The following is a 12,582-nucleotide window of genomic DNA, read 5'->3' on the forward strand; positions in this document are numbered from 1 at the left end:
ATACTCCTGGGGAAAAAAGTTGGAAAAGTATATCAGCTAAAAATGGTTTTAGAAAGGACAACAATGGGAGGAAACATGAAAATCTGATTAATTAATTGGCTAAAGAAAAATTATAGTGGTGTGCTTTTAGGAATGATGTAAGTATATTAGGATTTTTTAAATGTTGTTTTCAGAATTTTATAGTGTTTCCTTCTGCATTTGGCTTAATTGAATAGATTGATACCCTAGAAACATGCTATAGGCTATCATGGGCACCCATAAGCTGAATTGCAGGGGGGAGGCAAACCTCATCCAATTGGCACATTTAATGCTATATAATAGATATCTTATAACAAAAATATAAAAATAAGGCAGCATCATTCAGCCAGGGGGGGGGTGCCCCCCCCTTATGGGCACCCATGTAGACTATATTATAAAGTAGGCTAAAATTTTCATTAGCAGTGTTTTCTTTTATTTTTGTGTGTAGGCCTATACTAGGGCTAAATCTGAGGGGGGGGGGGCACATTTGTCAGAGTAACAAATATTATGTTTGGAAAGAGCTAATCAGGGAAATGAATGGTGTTTTTATTTTATTAGTAGAGGCAGGTTAATACAGGCTAATGTTTTCTTCAGAAAAGCCACTCCCTGGTAATGTCACACTAATATTCTGGTAGATATTTGTTGTTTATAGGTCTATTATTCACCTATAAATAAACTGAAAATACCACTAGATACCATTTTATATGCTCTTTCTGAATATAGTAATTGCTTTTCTTGCCAGTTCAATTTTAAGCCCTTTTAGGACCCTTGAAAATAATAATCTCATACTATATATTTTGGATATAAAAATGGGGCATAAAATCTGTTTCAAACTTGCTAGCCTTTTTCATTATAAATCCATTTTGTAAACATTGTGTAATTCACAAACATTGATTTGTCAAAATCAGGTTGATTAAAAAATATCAAAACAAATTTGCCATGTTTTCTTCTTGTTCTAATAGGCTGCTTAAAAACTGCTGTTTCTCCATGTGTAAAAAATATCAAAGCCAACAGAAGAAACATGGCTGATGGAAAGGAGAAATTGATTTGAATATTATATATAACTTAATTGTGATAAATCATTGCTTTTGGATTAATATAAGTTTAAAAAGTAAATTTATAATCAAATATTAAGTTTAAAATCCATGGTTTAAGCCTTTTTTATACTCAAAAATAGAAATTTTCTGGTAATTTTCAAGGGTTCAAAAAGATCTTAAATTTTAATTTGCAAGAGAAGCAATTATTATACTTGTAAAGAGTATAAAAAAGACATCAAGTAGTATATTTGATTTATTCATAAGTCAATAATATGAATGAATAGAAAAATATTTAGACTACCAACATTCTTTGGTGATTGAATAACAACTACCTAGAGATTTGGAAAAAAAATCACATAGGCCAATGCTATGTTTATACATTCCAAGATTACTTGTGTGAGAAGGCCAATTACTTGTTTTTAGTGCTTTATCACGTAACCATTTTAAATTTTGACTAGGAAACTGAACAGTAATAGGCCTTTGTTTGAACATTTGTTAAGAAAATTTCACAAACGTACACAAACGTACATAAGCCTAAATAATCTGCACTATTAGCCTAGGCCCAACTACAACCCAATGGGATAGCCTAGCCTAAACAGTATCACACTTTTTTGTATTACTGCAATATGTTGTTGTCTGCCTTTTGCAAACCTGCGAGTCAGGTCGAATCGAACAACCCAGTTAGGGCTTAGAAGCTATTCAATTTTTTCTTCTTCTTCTATTTAACAGCAGGTGGGCTTTTCAGTGATACTATTTAGCCCTTTTCCTTTTGCTTCACTCTGTGGGCTACAGAGCTACTGGCTTGATTGCCTCATAATTATTAGATATATTCAGATATCTTTCAGTAGATCTTTCGACTCCATGAGTTCAAATATGAGATGGTAGATGTCGATTTCGCTGCTCTGTTTGCAGGTATAGTTGGCTAGGCTCTTGGCTGATAGTGAGATTTTGTGGGGTTTGAAGCATTTTAACACTTTACAAAGCAAGGTATGTTGTGCAAATGTCAGCATATTACATTCAAATAGGCAATGGTCAATTGTTTCATTATTCATATTACAATGCCTGCAAAGAGGGGACAGGGGAATTGAACCACTTGAATTAGAAAACATATGAGAATGCAATAAAATTTAGTCCATTTGTTCCAGAACGAATTCTATGATGAATTTTAGAAAGATACTTATTGGGAAAGGGGGAAAGGATAGGATTAATCTTATTAAAATTAATATCTGATAGCCTCCATTGGTAAATATCTCTGATTGGGATTGGTCTCCCACTTGGCTGGTCAATATTTATAGCATTTTTTGCTATTTCATCAATGTGATGATTACCACTTATGCCAGAGTGGCTAGGAATATACTGAAAATAATTTTTTATGCCACTTAAAGCAAGATTATCTATAATACTGAGACAATGATAAGTGTCAATGTCCAACTTATACTGAGGAGCTGAGGCCAGCAACTCAAGGCTTGATAAAGAGTCGGAGTATACAATAATATTATTTGAATTTGCAATCAAAGGTTGGTTTTAAGGTGTTCTAATGCCATGATTATGGCATTTAACTCAGCAGACATTATAGATAAATTATTATATAATCTCTCGCCAATTGCAATTTTCAGGTGAGGAAGAAAAGCACCACTTGCTACCTCCTCATTCATTTTTGACCCATCAACAAATATTTGGAAGTGGTTTTTATAGGTAATTGTATTAAATTCAGCAAATTTTTTCTGGACAAAAGCAATGGGGGTTAAATCTTTATTCCACTTTGAGAAATCAGTATTTATTATGGGACCTGACCAATTCCATGGAGGGGATTGGGGGAAAGTGGGTGCAATAGACTTTGCTGGTATGGGGAATTTCTTCTGAATGTTGGCATACTCATCTACAATGCCTCTATACATGGCTGGATTTCTTAACCAATTATGTAGGGTGAGTGAGCTATTTTATTCAGTTTTTGTAAGATGCTTTGTCAAGAGAAAGCTACATCTCACCCTTATTATTGATAATCCACTCTCCATAAGCAGGAACTTGGTGCTTTTGGGTTTCCTAAGACCAAATAGGAGACGTATTATATCATTTTGTGTTGTTTCAATTTTTTGCATCAGGGTCTTTGCCCATGCACCATATACAATGAGCCCATAGTCAATATGGGCTCTTATATGTGATTTACAAAACGGGAGTAAGGTTTTCTCATTACAGCCCACGGTCTGGAAAGAAGTCTTTTTAGTATACTTGTTTTTTTATAGCATTATTTTTATTGTATTTGAAATGTGGATGTTGCAATTAAGTTATTGGTCAAGTATGAGACCTAGGTAATTAATATGATTATCTTTTGGAATAGTTGTTTTATTTAGAGTTAGTTTTGCATTAACATGGTTATTCTTTCAGTGAAATTGGATTATTTTTGACTTGGTAGGTGCAATGGGTAAATCTGAATGTTGAGAGAATTTTTCAAATTGGAAAAGTGACTTTTGCAGATTTGACTGTGCCATCTCAAAGGTGTTGCCAGATGACCATAGCACCAGATCATCAGTATATTGTAGATTCGTGTGGGGTATGCTCATATTCCAGAGATATAGAGCAAACGTGTGGCAACTGAAGACTACTCCCTGAGGTAGGCCTGTGGTTGTTGTCTTTTCGGGTGAAGAGGCTGAACCAACACAAACAATGAAACTTCACTCTTCTATGAACGATTTTATAAAAGATACTGGCTTAGGAGTTAGTCCAAGGTTTTCAAGTTTATTTAAAACGGTTTGGTGGTTCACATTGTCATATGTCCCTTCAAAATCTAGGAGAGCTACACCTGGGACACTATTTTCTGAGAATGATTCATTTTTTGTATTTGTTAGCAAAATGAAAGTATCTGTTGACGATTGGTGTTTCCTGAATCCAGTTTGAGGGTGAGGGATCATATAGTTTTTTCAACAAACCAGAGGAGTCTGTGATAGATCATTTTCTCTATAATTTTTCCCATCACAGGAGTAATCATTATGGGCCTATAGGACTCAGGGTTATCTTTGGGTTTTTGATTCCTTATGATTGCTGGGAAGGACAAACATTTCCATATATTGGGGAACATGGAAGATGCCAAAGCGTGATTTTAACAATTTAGCAGTTCTTGTTTGTATGAAGGGGTGAGATTCTTTATCCATGTAGGGTGTATATTGTCATAGCTGCCGCTAGTTTTGGTCCTAATATTATGTATTGCATTATTCATTTCATGGATTAGTTATATACTCGGATCCTGGGCATGGTTGGTAACTTGGGTTCATAGGAATTGGGGACATTTTGCTTTGATTATTTGATGTTAGCTTATTAACAAAAAGAGTTGCAAATAGCTTAGCTTTTTCATTATCATTGTCATAATGGGTGTTATTATGTATAAGCTCATACTGGCATGGCTTGGAGGAAATCTTTTTCACACAGATGTAGCGTATGCCTTTATGTATAATTGGCTCATGTGTTTCTCTGGAGAGATTATTTGCAAAATTATTCCAGTAATTATATTTAGCATCTATTATAATCCTTTTTAGATTTGATTCAGCTTGTAATTTTTTTAAACATGTAGTAGGTGATGGTTTTTTTATGAATTCTTTCCTAGCTGCCTTTTTTATTCTCCATTTATTTTGGCACTCATTTGTCCACCATGCTTTAGAAATGTGTTTAGGGAAGGTTTTCTTAGGTGTTGTCCTGGGGATAGCATGATTAGTTGTATTTATTAGTAAAGATGTCAATACTTCAGCATGTGTGTCAACTGTTGTGTTTGAAATGCATGAATTTTGGGTGAAACTTGTAATTTCATCATTTAGCTTATTTTGGAACATAGGCCAATTTGCTTTAGTGTTCAGATATTTGGAGGTATGAGTTAGAGTTTCAGCAGGTTTATTTAGGAAGCAAACTATAGGAAAGTGGTCAGTACATAGACTATCAATTTTATTTATTTAAATTTTGTTCAAAATATTTAATGACACAATTTGTAGGTGAATTGTGGAGAATCTGCCACTTTTGGGGTTGAAATATGTATTCAGGTTTGGAGGGGTAGCAACAGCTAATTCATTATTATTTGAAGTCATATACTCAATCAACTTACCAGCTTTATTTGCTGGTTTATTCCCCCACAAAAGGCTGTGGGCATTGAAATCTGCAAATAATGATATTTTTTAACATATTAGAATTATTTATATAATTAAAGAAATCCATGGCATCTGTAGTTTGGCCATTAGGGTTATAAAAGCTTATTATGTAGGTTTTTATATTATTCAGCCAAACACTGATACCAATTGGATCAACATCATTAGCAAAATCTGGAAAATTGATGCCACAGAATTTTATATTATTTTTAACTGATAAAGCTACTCCACCTCCATTTCTCTCTGATGATCTATCGTTTTTCAGGATAGTATATCCCAGAGACTTAATTTGTTGATATTGGGTTAAATGAGTTTCCTGGAGGCAAGTAATATTAATGGAATTATTATTCATAAAATATATTAGTTCATTTAGCTTATTTTCTGTGAGTGATTTATTTTTCATATGATTGTGTATCAATGTTCAGCTTTGTTAAAAGTGAAGCAAGATCTTTTTTTTGCTTGAATGAGCATATTATCAGGTATGTAGATTTTTGCCAAATCTGCAATGATTTTTGTTTTCTGTAGTTGATGTATGTTCATGCCCGGAACTGCATTACAGTTTATAATGGATAAGCATATATTTGGGGATTGCATGTTTGGTTGCGCATACTGTTTGTCAGTTAAGGGATTAATTTCTGGTAGTGTTTCTGGTTTGTTTCTTCTTGGGAGGGGGGCCAGGCTGACGTCATCTCACCAGACAAGGAGGTTTGTTGAATTGGTGATTCCTTCTGATAGGGATGTGAGCTAGGGGGCTTAGAGGATGATGTTTTCTACGGGGTACTTGATGCATTGGGGGCGTTTGACTTGGGGGTTTTGGTTGGTTTCATTAAAGGCTTTATTTGGTTTTGTTGGACAGCATTTGCTTCCATTGCTGCAAAGGGTATGGGATGGCCTTCTCTGTTGCTATTTGGAGTGTTAGAGCTCTTTTCTTATATGCAGGGCATAGTGATTTATTTGTAGATTCATGTGGGCCTTTGCAATTGATACATGTAGGCTGTAGTCCCATGTAGTCCCAGTTTGAGACACTTCTGACACTGGATAGGCTTAGGTTTGTATTCCTTGTGTGGTTTGATTTGCCCAAATAGGAATAACTTTTCTGGGATATTGATTCTTTCCTTCAGTGTAAATAAGAAGGATCTACTTGTTTTTAGGCCATTAGAGTTAGGTTTGCCAAGTTAGGTAACATCTTCAACTGGGATTGTGTTGCCAGCCCTATCTGAGAGCCCTTCTTTTAACTCCTGAATGGATATTTCTGGGGGAACATTATAAACTACTATTTTTGTTGGTGATTGTTTTGGGTTCTATTTAGATGCATTAATTGGGGTATTCAGAAGGTATTTTAGGTTAATTATTGTGTCTGCTAATTTCTGATCTTGGACAGATATTAGCAGAGATCCATCACAGTGAATATTAAGGGAGAACATTGATTTTATCAATTTGAAAATTGCAACTCTTATTGCAGTAATCTTTTTTATTTCAAAGGGGGTAATAGGAGAAATTTCAAGGTAAATTCCTAAAGTTTTGGGGAGGGAATATATTTGGTGGGGATGGGGTAGATACTTTTGATTGGAGATTTTTTTTCTTTTTTTTAGAACTTTTGGAAACAAACTCTTGAAATCCATTATCATCATTTATGGTGATAGTGTACCCTACACTGATCATTGTCCTATTCTCAGAATTGGAGCTATCATTTGAACTTTGAGATAGCCTAGTGAGCTTGACCAGCCAAAATGGGTATCAGTTTCACTGATATTTGGGGTGGGAACTTTTTTTGGAGGACTTCTAATCATTGCCTATTGGAAAAAGCTTTAAACTACAACAAAACTAAAACAAGAAGGGATAATACAATGATATCAAACCGTCTGCACTATTTTTTCGATTTTTGCTTCTTTTTTTATCTTCTGTTTCTTCTAACCAGGCTAAGACAAGACATATTTCATTAAGACAAGTTTAAGAATAGTTTTTCCATTAAGAAGTTTATGGTTTTTCCGCCGTCCAATTGCGAGCTAACAACGTTAGCTAACAAACGTTATTAGGACAGTAAAAACAGGATTGTGCCAACATAAATTGTTTGTTAACAATTTACAGAAACATAATAATTGATCTGGAGGCTAAAAAATGTATACTTGGTAATAATACATGCCTGAAAGTATCAGGAATTGTTTGTGTTACTGAGAATACCACGGTAGCAAAAAATAATTGACGAATACACTGGTCGGATCAAAATTAGCCAGAAAAGTTTTTCTCTTCCTTTTGTTGGATGAAGTTTTGTCACCAATTTGTCCAACAGTTTTGTCAAGAAATATTGGCCCTTCTAAAATTGTCAAAAAATACTGTAAGTAGAGAAATTATTCATCCTGCTTTGCTGCATTAGATATATTTGAACACTGCATATTAAATTCTCCAACAAGGCTTTGATTTTTTAGAATGTGATGTTTGTTCTTGATAAATACACAAGATAAAAATGCCCTCTCAAGAAGTACTGAGCTTTGAAAAGGTAATAGATACCTCAAGGCTTTATCACCAGTGCTTTCATATCCTTTCTTTGGTCGTGTCCAGAACTCGACATGATTTGCATGATTAAACTCGGAGCGCAGAGAAGAATCTGTCGAAATTTCAATTAATACCTCTTTATCTGAGATTGACAAGTTCGTTGCTTGCTCAAAAATTGTTTGACCAAAGGATTGGAAATCCAGTTTTCTTCACTCTTTCGCTCCGGAAAGTATTTCCAGAGTGAATTTTGAAGTACTTTTAAGTTTAATATGATATCAAATTTTATTTCCTCTTATAGCTTAATATTGTTCTCCATCAGAAAAATACGAAGTGTACCGAAAACTTAACACTGGTTGTTAATGAGACAGGTATTAATTCCACCATTACGGCTATTTTTCGCATAACACAGGATTTTACGTACCCTGGGGGTACGCATACCACAGGCTGGGAACTACTGGCTAAATAAATTCCCCAAAAATGTTAGCCAACAGTTTTCGTTTCGACGGTGGAAATATAATTTCTGGGGGAATTTCTAGGTAGCAGCGCTTTATTTGCATGCCGGAAAAAAGACTTTATTCCCACATCACTCTTTACTTTCTATGCTTTATTAACGGATGATGCTTGGGAAATAAAATAGTTTAAAGGATTGATTGGAGCATTTAAAAGACTGAGACCTATTTTATTGAAAAACCTTCATTTAATTCATTCTTCACTTTTTACGTTTTAATAAGGTATGATGTTAACTTCAGTTAACTGAAAAGGTATAAGCAAACTTTTCTTGTTTTATTAAGGATTGATTCCTTCCCTGTCTGTTTAACTTTGATGTTTACTTTCATACGATAAAACGTTTTTAAAGTTATTATTTTAAAATGCTGAAACCAACCACTAAGGGATACAACACTTAAATGAGAGCTGATAAGAATTGCAGTAGTTTTGCGTACCTAAGCAGTAACATAAGCTATTTAAAGAAGGAACATTACATGTTCAATGACAGATTAGCAACAGAAATCCACCTGTCAGACCAATTCATCAATAATCCATCAATTGGAAATTTGTTTACCAGTTTTTACGGACCATATGTAAATCAGCATGATAGGCCTACTTTTCCAGGGTAAAAGGGCTATCATCGCTTGTTAAAACAGGAACTAAGTATGTTTTGCGGTTTAAAAAAGATTCAGGTTCGGTGTCATTCCAATGTTTATAATTGGCTACCATCAGAAACTACTTGTTCCATCCTTTTTTCTGAATGCAATTTTACGTCACTGTCATACTTACAATGGTTGGTATAACCTAGAATATAGGTCCGATTTTGCATCTATGAAAGTCTAAGGTTAGAAAGAATATAGTAAATTATGCATTTCTTCCTCTGCAGAGTTTCGTGTAGTTTTGAAATACATTCGAAGGCACTTGTATGATATAGCCCCGACCACTCAAGAAGTGAAGTTAGGTTAATCCTAATGAAATTAGCTACAATTATTCTAATATTATGAAGTAAGAATTGTTTTCTGACTTCATAATGTTCAAACAATTTACCCCCGCCACCCTAATGTGCAAATATATAACACAGATGACATGTTTCCCATGTATTTTGTGACTCGTTTTTGTCTTTTCTCACGGTAAGCTGAAATAAAATAGTGAAAGGAACCGGTTTACAATGCCTCAATGGATGAACAACTTGAGTGGACGGGGCTATATAACACAAGTACCCATTCGAATTTCAATTCTTCTGATTACAACCAATCTGTGTAGCCTATATCTGACGGCTGCCTGAAAAGTTGGCCAAAAACAACAATCTTCGGCAATCTGTCATCCTTCATCCGCACAACGTGCCCTAGCCATCTCAACCTTTCTTTCCTTATAGCAATAGAAAGCGGGATTAAACTACAGTTTTCGTACAGCCTACTGTTTGAAATACCCATTCGAATTTCAATTCTTCTGATTTACAACCAATGTGTGTAGCCTATATCTGCTGAAACAGAACAATAATGTGGATTACCTTTAGAATGTTATTAAAAAATGATAAACTCTTCAAAGGTTCATGTCCGATATAGAAACACACAACACAGCTTGAGTTTCAGTAGGAGTGAGAATATGATGGTGGCCCAGCACAACGAATTTTAATGCGATGTTTCGACCTTCGAAACAATTTCATTGCACATGGCACAATCCCAACAAAGCTTGGTACAGTCCCGCCACGCTTGGCGCACTTTCGCAACGCTTGCCATGCGCCACCTTGTGTGTGTTATTTCTACTACTACCACTACCACTAACAACTCACCGGAGCACCAAGCCGCCTGAGGCCAACACAGCTAAGAACGCTCCTCCTCCATCCCAATTTATTCAAAGCCTCCCTTTTTACACCCTCCCAAGAAGTTCCCATTTCCTTTAAATCTTCCTTTATGACGTCCTCCCACCCCAGACGAGGACGACCTGCTTTCCGTTTAGTCCTAGACGGTTGCCTGAAAAGTTGGCCAAAAACAACAATCTTCGGCAATCTGTCATCCTTCATCCGCAGAACGTGCCCTAGCCATCTCAACCTTTCTTTCATTATATCAATAGAAACCGGGATTCAACCACATTTTTCGTACAGCCTACTGTTTGAAATATGGTCAGTCAGCCGGGTACACAGAACAATCCGTAGTCAACTTCTCTGGGAAACATCTAGCAAATCTTCATCCGCTTTTCTGAGCGCCCATGCTTTCTACTTTTAACATCTTCACTGCTCCCACTGTCTTTACTAATAATATTACCAAAGTTAGTTAAGCTGCCCACCTGATCAATCTTTTAGTTACCCAACGTTACCTTTTCATCTTCACTTATTCCTACCCTTAGTGACTTAGCCTTCTTAACATTAATTTTTAAACTTATTCTAGCACCCTGAACTCACAAAACCTCTAAAAGTTCATTCATTTTTCTCACACTTTTATCTAGGATGCTTAAATCATCAGCATAACTTAAGTCCAGGATAGTTTTTTCTATAAAATTTAATCTGTAAAAATGAGTTTTAATCTATAAAACTGAGGACCAAAGGTGTTTGAAAACTCAGGCATTTCTCAATTATTAGCCTAAAAGTAAAAATTATGTCGATACATCCTCAATCTTTTCTAAAACCGCACTGTTTTTATCTTAAAACTTTGTCTACGGGATTTCTCAATCTAAAAAGTATCATATTACTAAGTAATTTACTACTTACAGAGACCAGAATAATGCCTCGATAATTACCACACTCACTTTTATCACCTTTTTTATAAAGTGGCTTAATTAAGGTTTTCGTAAAATCGTTAGGTACTTCCCCTTTTTCAAAAATCATATTCATAATCTGCAGTAAATTATTTCTAACCTCAGAGCCACCATATTTAAGGAACTCATTTACCTCCCTATCAGCACCTGAAGCCTTATTATTCTTTAATGCTTTTAGTACTGTCGCCAATTCCTCCTTACAAAACAAAACTTCCTTCACATCCAAGGTATCAAAAATTTTTCCATTTTCCTCTATATCATTTACTGCAACTTTCCTTCGGTTAATCAAATTTTCAAAATGTTCGGCCCATTTTTCTTTCGTTTTTTCCTTATCACTAATTGCGGCCCCATTCCTATCTTTATCTAGGCCAAGTCTGGATTGACTATACCCTCTCAATTTGTTAACATGTCAGTACAATATTTTACAATTATGCCGTCTAGCTGCATCTTCCAGATCCTCGGCAATTTTATCCATGGCCTCTACTTTACACCTCCTTAGTTCATATTTTAATGCTTTCTCCACTTTCCTTACATTTCTTTTGTTTTCATTTGATCTATCACTCAGATAATGCCTGTACAAGTCCATTCTTCTTTCTATTAAGCATAAAGCTTTTTCACTAATATTCATAGCTGCAGTTATAGCTTTCTTCCCTAAGACACCTTCAGCAACTTTACAAATTATTTTTCTAAAATTATTCCAACCATCTTCCACATTGTCAAATTTTAAACTCTAAAGTTCAGTATTCAACTGTTCCTCGAAAGTCTCTCTCAAATTATCATTCTAGAGTTTACCAACATCATAACTTCCCGGGAGGTAGTTACACTTTCGAAATTTCAGCTTTAAATTAACCCTTGACACTACTAGATGGTGATCTTTATTTTTAACATCAATAATAGCCCTTCTATATAAACTAGTATCTTGTATTGATCCTGCCAGTCTTCGGTTTACTATAACATAATCAACAAGGTTTGCTGTCTTACCATCACGTGAATACCATGTTAACTTATGAGCCATTTTATGACCAAACACCGTATTGGTTATAACTAGATTGTTATACCTACAAAATTCTGTATCCATTATTGTTTTCTTTTCCTACACCAAATTTACCTAGGCAAGGATACCATATATTCTCATTTCTGCCGACCTGGGCGTTAAAATCTCCTAGTAATAACATCATGTTTCTACCTGGGACCCTTTCTTTTTGCTCCTGTAACTGTAAGTAAAACTCATATGAGTCACTAGCATCTCCGTCAGTCGGGTCTACAGGGGCGTATACTACTATAACTGATACCCTGAACTTTTTAGTCATAAAATGAGCAATTAGTATTTTATTGTTAATACCTCTCCAGCCTAACCAAGACTTAGCAGGTTCCTTATTCATCATGAGCCCTACTCCCTGTCTATGAACTCCATCCTTCCTACCTGAGTAAATAAATTCTATATCACCTAATTTCATGCTTCCTACCCCTGGGTTATGAGTTTTTGGAACTCCTAATAAATCTAGTTCTAATCGTCTGAACTCATCAGTCAAAATGTCGATACGATAGTCATTTTCTAACGTCGCAACATACCAGTTTCCAATTTTCATGTTCTTTAAATCATTGAAATTATTTTCGCCTCAGGAAAAGCAATGATCCCGGATACCAGTGCAGGACGGGGATCACAT

The 12,582-nt window shown here is 35.1% G+C and overlaps 1 protein-coding gene across 1 annotated transcript in view; it reads right to left on the reverse strand.

Moving 5' to 3' along the window:
- LOC148940810 (uncharacterized) overlaps positions 1-7,101 on the reverse strand; it is a 57,883-nt gene extending 50,782 nt beyond the window's left edge. Inside the window, exon 1 of the mRNA XM_089104799.1 lies at positions 7,042-7,101. The gene's annotated coding sequence lies outside the window, so the exon portion shown is untranslated. The remainder of the gene's footprint in view (positions 1-7,041) is intronic.
- Between the last annotated feature and the right edge of the window lie 5,481 nt (positions 7,102-12,582).

This window comes from Artemia sp. Qi Xiang Cuo, chromosome 19, assembly GCF_049724085.1.
Source record: "Artemia sp. Qi Xiang Cuo chromosome 19, ASM4972408v1, whole genome shotgun sequence".
Classification (NCBI taxonomy): domain Eukaryota; kingdom Metazoa; phylum Arthropoda; class Branchiopoda; order Anostraca; family Artemiidae; genus Artemia; species Artemia sp. Qi Xiang Cuo.